The sequence below is a fragment of the Symphalangus syndactylus genome, chromosome 1 (genome assembly GCF_028878055.3).
Source record: "Symphalangus syndactylus isolate Jambi chromosome 1, NHGRI_mSymSyn1-v2.1_pri, whole genome shotgun sequence".
NCBI classification, from domain to species: domain Eukaryota; kingdom Metazoa; phylum Chordata; class Mammalia; order Primates; family Hylobatidae; genus Symphalangus; species Symphalangus syndactylus.
Genome location: NC_072423.2, coordinates 120,701,536 through 120,715,380, shown reverse-complemented (window position 1 = coordinate 120,715,380; position 13,845 = coordinate 120,701,536). Strand labels below are relative to the sequence as shown.

At 36.8% G+C, this 13,845-nt stretch overlaps 1 protein-coding gene across 2 annotated transcripts in view; it reads left to right on the top strand.

Moving 5' to 3' along the window:
* The window catches only part of MYRIP (myosin VIIA and Rab interacting protein), a 484,292-nt gene that overhangs the window by 396,508 nt on the left and 73,939 nt on the right, over window positions 1–13,845 (top strand). The window lies entirely within an intron of this gene.

Genomic DNA, 13,845 nt, shown 5'->3' with positions numbered 1-13,845 from the left:
CGGATCTTCAGTAGTTCTTCCCACATGGTTTAGTTCAAGAAAAATGTGATTAAAGCCACGAATTTTCTCCCTTTAAAAATGCACTTTTATACACACACACTCACACATGCACAAATGGTTTTGCTTACAATTTCAGATAATTCATGGGCTCCCAACCAGACTAACTTTATATTCTCTAAATACATCCTGCTCATTCCCAGCCCTGTGCCTTTGATTTTGCTATGCCCTTGCCCTTGCCTCCACCTCTTCTGGTGAAGACCTGCACATCACTGTCAACTCAATACCAAACCTTGCGGAGCCCAGCTGCCATTACCTATACTCTTAGTTTGGCCAGAAACTGTCCCCTGTGGCTGCAGATAACTCATGCAGGTCCAAAGATATGGTCCAAGATTTCACCAGTGTTTTCTACAAGATCTTCTATGAATGCCTCAGCCACATCCCTGGTCCTGAGGCCCCCATGAAGACAATTGAGGACTCAGGTCCTCAAGTCATAGAATTTGGTATCAATCCTGATTGACCTGCTAACATATTGCCTAGAAAAGGTCTTTTATTTAGTCCAAGCCTTCATTTTCTCCCCCCGTAAAACAGAAGATCATTAAAAATCTGTTTCATGGGATTGTTATGATCATAGAATAAAAGTAAAAAGTTTGGTTCAAGTGTGAATCATTATTGTCTAGCTCAAGTGGAGACTGTTGTCCAGAAACATGGAATGACTTACATCAAGGGATACTCTTGAGGGTTTGTCTGCATGATTCACTTGCAGGTGTAAAATGTCACGTCTCCACCTCAACTAGCTTACTATTTATTCTGAAGTGGTTTGAAATTTGTCTTCTACTGCTAATCTTTGCAAGGCATTGATAAGAGAAGAGGCACTGCCTCTGCCTCCCGGGGAGTGACCTTGAGCTAGTGGCAGTGCCCACTCCTCTCCACTAGGTGGGGATGGTGCTGCACTTCCAGAGACATCAAAACCCCGATGGGTTTTGTTTTTTTTTTTTTTTTTTTTTTGGTTAATTATTATGATCATTATTTTTAACGCAGAGTCTCATTGTGTTGCCCAGGCTGGTCTCAAGCTCCTGGGCTCAAACGATCCTTCTACTTCAACCTCCCAAAGTGCAGGATTACAGGCATAAGCCACTGCATCAGGCCCTCACCTTTCTAATTCTCCCTTTGATTTCATTTACTGGGGCAGTTTTCTTCATATATATGTCATATATATATTTATATTTATTTATTTAAGTCATTTACTTTTTAATTATATAAATAAGTGAATATAGTATAATGGAAAAAATACTTAAAACATAGAGATGCAATTCCCCTTGACCACAACCCTAAATCCCTGTCATCTCCACCAAAATGACTGCAAGTGCATTGGGTGTGAATCCATGCAGATCTTGTGCATTCATACATAAAGTACATTTAGAAATATAGTTCAGTAAATGTATCTGTGTTTTAGCAAAATTGGCAACATGCTATCCATATGTTTCCACTGCTTTCTCCTAACAGTAAGGGATAGAGGTGTCACCGAGGTGTCACCATGTTACCCACAACAACTGGTGAGTTCAAAAACAGTCCGATGACCAAAACCAAGGAGGATTAAGGAGAGGATTTTACTACCTGCAACAAGTAAGAAGGACACTGGGGATAGCTCCTCAAAGCAGCGCCTCCCCAAACAATGGTGAAAACAGGGCTTTTCTTGGGCTGCTTAGCTGAGTCATTGTATATAGAGGTGGAGACAAAATAGCACTGGTGCAGTTGCCCATCATGTTTCTACATAGTAGCCCGTATAGAAAATGGGGAATAAGCTCCTCCCTGGGAGGGGCCTGTAGTATGGTAATGAGGAAAGTTCACCAAAGCTCATCTCCAACTCAGGCATCTCTGGGATCCAGCCAGTTTTTGTTTTTCCTGGACTGAGCTTTTTCCGGGAACTTTTTGAAACAGTAAGAACTGAGGGTGCAACAGTAACAAGTGGGTACTTTTTTTTTCACAGTGCACACCCAAAAACCAGAGGACCCAAGGTTACAAGGCACACAGACCTAGGCATTCAACCTGCAAAAGATTACACTGAGATGGTGTATCAAGGGGGTTCTGTGGGGGTTATAGAAGTCTATCCAGGGTGTGCAATAGGGGATGCATTGTCTGTGGAGAATGTTAAAACAATAATAGATCCAATAAAAGTCAGTCTTATTTTCACCTTGCACCATGTCCAGACAATTCTAAGCAATGCTAGTGATAACATACTCTTCCCGCCTGGTTCAGTGGCTTCCAACATCTAACTCCTTGACCCCCTTGGTTCACCACTGTTCCATAATGATGGGTATTTAAAGACTTTTTCAATGTCTTGATTTTATAAACAGTACGCCGGATAATAGGATATTTAAAGACTTTTTCAGTGTTTTGATTTTATAAACAATACCGCAGAGAGTATTGTAGCACAAACCTCTTTATACAAGTACAAGAAGTGGAACTGCTGACTGGAGGAGTATATGGGTCTTTAATTTTAAAATAGACTTGCCAAATTAAGCTCCCAAAACTTCATAGCAATTTACATAGCCATAACAGTGTGTGAGTATGTTCTCTCATGTTGTCAACAATAGTGTTGTCAGTCTGCTAAGTTTTTGCCAATTTTATGTGAAGAAAAAAATCCTCTTTGGCTAACATTTTCATAATTACTACTGAAATCGAGCAATTTTTCCTGTGTTTAAAGCTATTTGCACTTTTCTTCTTTTGTCCATCCCACTAGCCTTGATATGCAATTTACATTTATACCTTTTTATGTGTTATTTTATTGGACTATTTGTCTTTTTCTTACTGATTTTTAGGAATTAGTTTTATTTTCTAATTATATAATAGATTTCAGATCTTTCATGGTTACACGTGAAACTATTCTCTCCTTGTCTCTTTTGCCTTAAGTATATTTTACACACAAAATTTTTTGTTCATAATAATTTATCAATTACTTTTGGTTATTATCAGTTATTTCCTTTATTATTTTTGTATTTGGTGCCTTAAGGCCTTAAATTTGCAAGGGTTAAGGATTTTTTTCCAATTTTTTCCTAATCCTTTGTAGTTTTGTATTTTCAGTTTAGCCCTTTAGACCATCTGTACTTTATCCTTCTGGGTGATATGTGATAAGATCTAACCTTCAAATTAAACATTTGTCACAAAATTATTATTAAATAATCTATCATTTATCCACTGGTTTGAGATGCCCCTTTAGTATATTTTAACCTTTTATTTCTATAAGCCTGTTTTATTTTTTTACTTTCTATTTTGTTCCATTGATCTAGAAGCCCTATTCCTGTACAAATACTATTTTATTTTAATTACAATAACCTTATAATATATGTTGCTATCTGGTGGATGGTCTTCTCTTCACTGTTGTGGATTTTTAGAAAATGATGGTATCATTTTCTAAAAGCATTTTGGCTTTTCTCAGTCCTTCACTTAAATGATTTGTTAAAATCTCAAGTTGCAAAAAAGTCTTTTTAAATTTTGATTGGAATTGCATTAAATGTATGTATCTACTTCAGAATAATTGATATCTCTGTAATATTAAGCCTTTCCTATCAATAATGTGGTACTTATTCCCACTTACTTACTTTCAGTGAAGTTTTATAGATTTTTTTCAAAGCTCTTATACTTTTCTTGTCAAGTAATTTTTAATTATCTTATACATTGTGTCGATACTGTAAATGAGATTTTATTTATTACATATTCCAATTGCTTTTTGCTGGTGTATAGAAACTGTTAATTTCATGTTTACATTTTATAACTTAGTTCCCTAATGGATTCTCTTCTCAGTTCCAGTAGTATTTTGGGTGATCATCTTAGCTATTCCAGATAGATAATCATATTGTCAACAAGTAATGACACTTATCTTTTCCTGTAATGTATACTTATTTCTCTTTCTTGTTTTATTGCATTGGTGACAAATTATGCTACACTGTGACATAGTAATGACATCTGGCACCTTGCCTTTGTCTTGCTGCTACCCTTAGTGACCTGCTTCCAGTGTTTCACTATTAAGTTTGATGCTTGCTCTAAGTTTATTAGATACTATCAAAATGATAAATTATCTATTCCTAACTTACTAAACAATTTAAATCAGGAATGTGACTGCTTTTTGGCAGTAGATGATCATAGACTTTTTTATTTTTATTTCATTTTACTTTATTTTTGAGACAGTGTTTTGTTCTGTCACCCATGCTGGAGTGCAGTGGCACAACGGCTCACTGCAGCCTTGACCTTCTGTGCTCAAGAGATCCTCCAGCCTCAGCCTCCCAAGTAGCTGGGACTATAGGAGTTCATCACCATGCCCAGCTATTTCTTTTTATTTTTCTGTAGAAATGGGGTCTTGCCATGTTGCCCAGGCTGGTCTTGAACTCCTGAGCTTAAGCAATCCTCCCACCTTGGCCTCCCAAAGTGCTGGGATTATAGGCATGAGCCACTGTGCCTGGCCAGCTTTTTCTTCTATAATCTGTTAATGTTGTAAATCACATTAACAGATTTCTCAATTTTGAATAATCTTTTCATTTGTTGCATAAATTTTACTTGATTATGGTTTTTTTAATAAAAACCAGATTCCACTTGTTGGTTTCCATTTTGATGCTATCTCATTCAGTTTGGTATCAGGTTATACTAAGAACATGGCAAGGATTTTCTATTTTCTATTATTTTTAGAACACTTTATATGACATAATAATTTTCTGAAAGTTTGGGAGAATTCACCTTTTAAGCTATGTAGGCCTGCTGCATCTTTATAGGCGCAGATCTTTTACTTTCTTTATAGATTTCTTCTTTGGTTTTTAGACTATTTAGATTTTGTAACTCTTCTTAAATCCACTTTAGTAATTTACATTTTCATATGCAATCATCTATTTAATCTAGATTTTCAAATGTATTGATATAATATTATACCTAATATTCTCATCATGTTTTAAAAAAAATTTCTCTGCACTATAATTATGCATCCTCTGGTTTATAGATTTTTTTCTCTCTCTTGCTCTCATTCTCATTCTCTATCATTCCCACTTTTCTTACTTGAACTTATCGGTCTTATTTTTTTACTGGTGTTTTTGAAGAACCAGCTGTTACTTTCATTCATTAATCCCAGGGATTTTTTATTTTTGCTTCCTAGTCTGTTAATTTCTACTTTTATATTTATTAATGTCTTCTTTTTTACTTTCTTGTTTTCATACATGTTTTTCTATATATTCTGATATGTAAAATATTTCATATATATTTCCAATATAGCTAATGAATTTTCCCTCAAATTCAGTTTTGTTTCCACCCCACTAGCTTGATATGCAATGTGCCCATTGTCAAACTTTTCCAAGTAATTGATCATTTCCAATGTAATTCTCATTTTAATCAAATTAAGTTAGTGAGATGGATAACACTTTGCTTTGTTTTTGCATTTTGTTTTGGTTTTGTCACTAATTTTTAGTATGCATTATGAATAATGAATATGGCTTACATAATTGCTAATGTTGGGAATTTGTTGAGACTGCCTTTATGATTTAATAAATGATCAGTTTTGTGAATGTTTTATGTGTGGTTAGAAGGAACACATGTTCTCTGTTTTTTGGAGACAAAACTGCATGTGTATATATGCATTATTCTGGGCATTAATAAGACAAGGTCCTGTCTCTTGAAGGTCACATTCATTTCCCTTCATTTCTCTAATTTTCCACCCTTATTTACTGTTGTCATCATTGTTCTGTAGTTTTCCTAATTCCTATCTTTTTAGAGTCTTGTGAGGGACTCATGTTAGGAGATGCAAAGTACATCTGTCATCTCACTCTCTGCTAGATGCTTCACCTCATGGGCCAAGATTAGCAGACAAGGTCAGCTGAAAGCAGGAGTCCTTTCTCACATTCTCTACCTTATCCCTGGCCTCACTCACTTGACACATACCTTTGCACACTGAGCCTCTATGCCCGGGGTCCCCAACCCTTTTGGCACCAGGGACCAGTTTGTGGAAGACAGTTTTTCTATGGATTGCGGCAGGTCGTGGGAGGTGAGGGATGGTTTCAGGATGAAACTGTTCCACCTCAGGTCATCAGGCATTAGTTAGATTCTCATAATGAGTGCACAAGTCTCGTCCCTCATGTGTGCAGTTCACAGTCGGGTTCGCGCTACTCTGACAATCTAATGCCACCCCTGATCTGACAAGAGGCGGAAATCAGGTGGTAATGCTGGCTCACCCGCTGCCCACCTCCTGCTACGCAGCCCGGTTCCTAACAGACCAATGACCAGTATCAGTCTGTGGCCCCTAGGTTGGGGACCCCCTGCTCTATGCAATCCATAACATAAACTGCTGAACACACTCTTCTATCCTCCTAAACCCAACCACCTGATGGACATAGATGGGCTAAAACCCCATCTCTTTTGAATATTAATTCTGCTGTTGCAGAATTAATGCAAGTGTAATTCTGTAAGTCTAGACTTCAAATGCAAGTCTGTGTCTGCTTCAGTGTTTTCAGTTTTTCTGCAGTCTTTTGTCTTGTCTCCCCATTTCACCTTATCCTGTAGTCTTTTGGTCTAAGTGCTGAACTCTTATAGCTTTTTATACCTCTTAATTGAAAATCTGTATTATTACTCTCTAATGAGAATGCAAAACTGCTATCAGACACTGTGTCCTGGTTGTTAGTAAAATTCACATGATGCCTTTAGGCTAACTTGTTTCCTTCTCTCTGCTGTATTTTTCCATGGGTTCCACATTAACTTTTCCTGTTAGCAGTTCTTAAATGAGGATAATGCTATCCCCACCCTCACTGTTTGCCAATATCTAATGCCCTCAAATAATTTCCACTCTGCTAGCTTAAGATAGGGGATTTTTCTTATACACTTACTGCCTCGCATTATGCTTCTCTGATCAGATGGCTAAGAACCTAGCCACAGTATTGAATATATAGATAATGAATGAATGAATGAATTAGAAACAACAGACACCATCACACACTTTGCATGGTTTTTGTAGTCTCTACCCCAGGGCTTACACTTTATCACTGCACCTCCCAGGATGCAATATGGTACCATGGCTAGTTCTTCCTCCTACCCACCTAAATATTTTAGAGTAAATACATTTTCTAAGTAGCTATAAAACAGGGAAGCACCGAGGGGACTTGGAAGTGAGTTTCTCCTCGGATGCTTAAAAAGTCCCACTGCCACAATAGAAGGCTCAACTGTTGTGTTTTTGTTTGTTTGGTGTTTGTTTTGCTTTGTTTTATGGTGAGCATTTATCTTAATATTTCTGGACCAAGATTGGAGGTTGAGAGAATACTGGGAGGAGGGTCAACAATTATTGTGACTACTTAGAAAAGGTAGAGAGTGAATGGATCTCCAGATGCACTCGTGAGCCTTGTATTTAATAAAAATTTCGCCATTCATTTACTGGTAACAAACAGACTTCAATTGCTTTTTAGTGTTGTGGGTTTTCATCTTTTTCTGTATCTTCCCACACAGTTTTGGTGGAAATTTTGTGTGAAAGATGTTTGCCAGATACCATTTTAAAATGGAAACCTGCTGATTTTTTGTTGATTGAGACTTCAGGATCGCAGGAGGCTGCTATTTTAATTTCCTCCAATGTTTCATTTTTTGTTATACTCATTAGTGAAACTTGTTTTCTTGGAGTAAACTTTCTCCCACCTAGCATTCTAGGTTCTAATTATTCTTTAAAAATATGTTAAGAGTCTTGCCATAGTGAGAAACTACCAGTTCTTTATAACTAGTCATCTGTAAATATTCATTTATTTAATAGGCGTATGCCTTGCTCCAGAAATAATTTAAAGTGGCTTACGGCCAGGCGCGGTGGCTCACGCTTGTAATCCCAGCACTTTGGGAGGCCGAGGCGGGCAGATCACGAGGTCAGGAGATGGAGACCACGGTGAAACCCCGTCTCTACTAAAAATACAAAAAAATTAGCCGGGCGTGGTGGCGGGCGCCTGTAGTCCCAGATACTCGGAGAGGCTGAGGCAGGAGAATGGCGTGAACCCGGGAGGCGGAGCTTGCAGTGAGCCGAGATCGTGCCACTGCACTCCAGCCTGGGTGACAGAGCGAGACTCCGTCTCAAAAAAAAAAAAAAAAAAAAAAAGTGGCTTACATAAATATGAACAGGGGAAAATAAAATAAAAATATAATGATGAAAAGGAGGACAAAGGGAAAACCAGAGTAGGAAAGATAAGATGAAGCTAGGAGTAATGATCGTTCACAAAATTGATGGAATGAATCTTAGGCAAGAGATACCAAAAATTTGTCTCTGAGTTACTAGAAGACAATAGAAGGAGAGTGACATGAGCAGCTCCCCAAGTCATGGAAGCTCTAGTAGAACAATAAATCCATTCCTTAAAGGATGCTGCTCTCGGAGCTGAAATCCAAGAGAAACTCATCCTGTGGATCCTTGTGGAGAGGATGGAGACCACAGCAGCCCCTGCTCTAAACTGCTCCCATGGATTCACACTCTGGAGGCTGCTTCTCATAATGTCACTCAGTGTTGGCCAATACTTCACAGCAGGCACTGTTCAATTAAGTCAGGCTGATGAGGGGCCAAAGTGCACTGACCTCTGCTGTCTGGGCTGCTCCAGGATTAAGTGTGGGGATATGGAGAGCAGGGGAAGGCTGCCTCCCCACGGCTCCCCTCCCTGTTTTGTGAGTGTTGTGGAGCTCTGCCTTCGATGGGATGCTCTCTGACAAGTGCTTGTGAGGCATGCATGTTGGCAGTAAGCAGAGTTGGAGGTAGTAGTGACACTCCCCTGAGAACATTGGGGCTCCCAGAAGGTTTGCCTGCCTCTGAAGTGTACCAAGAGAATATCCCTAGGCAAGGCCTTAAAATCTACTCAGAACTGTATTGGAATTATTTGCAGTACACAGACCAAAGGGTAATCATTCCCCTCTGCCTTTCAATTCTTCACCCTGATTTTCAAATCTTTTTAGGCATAGAAGCTTCCCTTAAATGAAATCTAAAGAGAAGGCAGCGGAGTGCACTTTCACTTGTACCAAAGGTTGTATCTCCCACAAAAATAAAAATAAAGAGAAGACAAATCATAATATGGCTGAAAGCAGAGCTGCTCTGAGGCACAGTTGCTCCCCCATTCCTCACCACTTACCTCCACGTCCACAGCAGCCCAGCAAGCACAAACAATAGCCTGGAAGGACTTTAGAGCAGGTGTGACCAAATACCCCACAGAAGAAAAATCTTAGTCACATGTCTGTCAACTGATTCCCCTAGAGAAAAAGAATTGGTAGGAGTGCCTTCCAAGATAAACTGGTTGCAGAGAACATGTCTAGAAAATGAGACACTTGCTGAAAAATGATGCCTCTTACATTTTCTTTTTATCATAGGCCCTTTTGAGGACCTAATGAGTATGCTAGGTCAGGGTATCCAAACTTTTGGCTTCCCTGGGCCACAGTGGAAGAAGAAGAATTGTCTTGGGTCACACATAATATACTAATGCTAAAGATAGCTGATGAGCTAAAAGAAAAATCGCAAAAAAAATATTGTAATGTTTTAAGAAAGTTTATGAATTTGTGTTGGGCTCAATTCAAAGTCGTGCTGGGCCACATGGGGCACGGGTTGAACAAGCTTGCTCTAGGTCTTCTCTCTAGGGAGGAAAACAATGTGCATAAATGCAACAAAGTTTTATATTCAATCTTGGGGAGTATTAGGAGCCTGTCTGGAGCCTCTCTATATAGGATTTTTAAATATGAGTCTGTTGGATGTTAAGGATTATCCACCAAAAATGATCACTTTATTGTAGCAATAGTTAAATTATTTGGGACCTTCTTTTAGGTAGATACTAAATAGCAGGGCTAACTATCAACTATGGCTTTTACTTGTATGTAGCAATAAAACCATGTCAATTCCATGAAAGAAAATGTTGAGTTCTCTATTCCATATGGCAGGGACCCAAGCCCAGCTCATTCAAATGGATAGCAAGTCATTCAGGGCCAATGCAGAGAAAGGGGTCTAGAGCACACTCAGTCCCTTCACTCCAACCCCTGCCCTGTGTGTCATCACGTGATTGCCAGGAAATCCTCCTGCTGATCCTGACTCTCACACTGGCATTAAGGCCCAGGTTCTGAATCACCACCCAAATCCATGGATCCCATAACTTAGTGTATGCCTATCACAATCCTGAGTCAAAGAAAAAACGAAACTGAAACCCACTGTTAGTGCTGCTTTATTCCTAACAGATTTCTCCACAAAGCAACAGAACAATTGTGGCCAGTATGAAAATAATTGTGTCTGAATTATGCCTAATGTTCCCTTATTGGAACGCTAAGCATGTGGGAGTTATTTATCTGACTGCTCAAGGTCATCGCCAAGGTCTGATTGCAAAAATTCAAAAAATTGCAACCTCAGGCATAAATGGGTTAAATTTGCCCATTCCTCATGTAAACATTCACCTGAAAAGCCCAGGCTAGCAATTTTCCAGATATTTTATATGGAATTGCCATAATTCTGGGGACTAAGTGGTTGCCCTTTCAACAAATAGCATAGTCTAATTCCATCAGATAGGAGATTAGCAATGAGAAAACACACAGAGGAGGGGTGGATACCAAGTCAGGAGGTTTTGGTTCCTAGATTGGGAGATGTGCTCCAGATTAGATTCACACTTGTTTGTTTTTTAAAATCAATGTAATAATATGAAGGACTCAGAAATCATGGAATCTATGTACCAAGGCAACTGATCTGTAATAATAAAAGCTAAAAAATAAGCCTTCCAGATGACATCCTGGTGCTAAGATTTCATAACATCCTTCACCAAATTCATCACCAGGTAGTTAGTCCCCATACCTTCTGTGCAATTCCACCAACCAGGCAGGTCCTTCCACATGGTGGGTTCTCCATGAGAGAACCTTGAGAGACTCTCTTTGAGGCAATAGGAAATGTATTATAATATTAATTTCTATAAGATTCCAGATGGCGTCTTTCCGTTTCCACTGTGTGACACTGACCAGGGGTTTGGTGTATATTTGTGTATGTGTCTGGGTGCTGTTATCACACCAATTATAAGGAAAACAAATGCCTTATTCACAGCATGTGAATAAAACTAGTTTTAGGTGAACAGCAATGCATTGGAAGAGGGAAAACTTCTACCTTTAAGACACCAGGGACAGAAATGTTCCAAGTCCTCTGGGAGAGACAGATCAGCAGCAGAGTCCAGCAGCCCCACAACTCATCCGCTTGTCTCCAGCCTCTGAACAGCTGTGCCAAAGGATTGGCAAGGAAAACTATGTACATTTGCCACACTGAGTGCCCTAGAGTCGTTTAACCTGTAAGCTGGAGCTTTTCTCTGAAGTTTACTAAAATAAAATCTAAAAGGAAGCTGCAGAAACTTTGTTTTTTAGGTCAGATTCAGTATCTTTCATCAACAGGAATGAGGAGAGCCACCAGGACACAAGGATATATTCAACAAATGTTAACATGTGACTGTTGAAAGTTATCCTTTATCTGGACTCTTTTTTGAAAGGTGGAGAAAGCCCAGAGCCTAGCCTGCCCTTTGCCTCCTGAAACAAACTGGCAGGTGAAAGACAGCCTCTATGAAAAACTTTTTCTCAGACTGGGGTTGCTTTTATAAGGAAGATGATGAGGCTAAATAGGAGAAAAAAAATTTTTTAATTACAGTAGGCTGGATTTCAGTGTGCACAGATCACTGGGGTTACTGAGGTAAAGACCGTATTCTAAGGAAATCTCAGGGTATTCATCTCCAGAAAGAATTCTAGAAAAATTATCTTCTCACTCCCTTAAGCCCTTTTTTGAAACAAGAGGTTAAACCCCTTGCCTCTTCGGTTCTCTCCCTGCTTTGTGGCTCTGCTGTTTTCCTTTTAGCGAGCATGGTTTAATTTGGAGCATCCAGTCTTGTTTTGGTGTAAGAGAAGAGCTTGGCCTTCAGGGTCAGGTCACCTTCAGCTCAGCCATCCACTAGTGTGACCTTGGACAGTGCACTCAGCCTTTGTCCTCATCAATACAGAGTTCCGGAACTGCTGGGATGTTTGAGTGCGACATCCCGTGCACAGTGCCCTGTAGAGTGTGCACCCACACAGTGTGCTCAGCAGTGAGAAATGTCTTGTACCTTCTTCCCCCACCACTCATATCCCCATCACCTCACCTCCATTTATTTATTTATTTATTTATTTATTTATTTATTTATTTGAGACTGAGTCTTGCTCTGTTGCCAGGCTGGAGTGCAGTGGTGCAATCTCGGCTCACTGCAGTCTCCACCTCCCAGGTTCAAGCGATTCTCCTGCCTCAGCCTCCCGAGTAGCTGGGATTACAGGTGCATACAACCACACCCAGCTAATTTTTTTGTATTTTTAGTAGAGACAGGGTTTCACCATGCTGGCCAGGATGGTCTCGATGTCTTGGCCTCATAATCTGCCCACCTCAGCCTCCCAAAGTGCTAGGATTACAGGTGTGAGCCACCGCACCTGGCCCTTCTCCATTTATTTCTATCCTTGTGTTTCTTAAGCTGAAGAATTCAATAAATTCCTCAAGAATTTTTAGAAGACCTCCAGTTTGAGAAAATATGCATTAAACTTTAAATACTGTTAATTTAAGAAAAATGTTGGCACCACCCTAAATATAAATGCAGATATAAGAATGGAGAGCTTACACACACAGCAACACCCAGCTGTGGGGCCGAGGCCCAGGTAATCCAGAACTTGCCTCTTTTTTAGGTGATCAATGAGATGAAAACCAAAATGTAAGGTTATTGTAAAGAACTTGCACACCACTGAAAACATATTAGAAGTCTCTTGTTTAAGAAACTATATTGGCTTATCTTAGGAGTATTCCATAGTTAAGTGTTTAAAGATATGCATTTCTTTTTAGCCAGGGTCTCCAAGTTCCACATAAATATATATATATATTTATATATTTATATATATTTATATATTATATATATATTTATATATTTATATATATTTATATATTATATATATATTTATATATTTATATATATTTATATATTATATATATATTTATATATTTATATATATTTATATATTTATATTTTATATATTTTATAAAAAATATATATTTATATATTTTATAAATATATATTTATATATTTATAAATATATATATTTATAAATATATATTTATATATTTATAAATATATATATTTATAAATATATATTTATATATTTATAAATATATATATTTATAAATATATATATTTATAAATATGTATATATAAATATATATTTATATATTTATATATTTTATATATAAATATTTATATATTTTATATATTTTATATATATTTATATATTTTATATATTTTATATATTTTATATATATTTATATATTTTATATATTTTATATATTTTATATATATTTATATATTTTATATATTTTATATATTTTATATATATTTATATATTTTATATATTTTATATATAAATATATATGTATATATTTTATATATTTTGTATATAAATATATATTTACATATTTTGTGTACATTTTATATATAAATATATATTTACATATTTTGTATATATTTATATATATATTTACATATTTTGTATATATTGTATATAAATATATATTTACATATTTTGTGTACATTTTATATATAAATATATATTTACATATTTTGTATATATTTTATATATATTTACATATTTTGTATATATTGTATATAAATATATATTTACATATTTTGTGTACATTTTATATATAAATATATATTTACATATTTTGTATATATTTTATATATATATTTACATATTTTGTATATATTGTATATAAATATATATTTACATATTTTGTGTACATTTTATATATAAATATATATTTACATATTTTGTATATATTTTATATATAAATATATATTT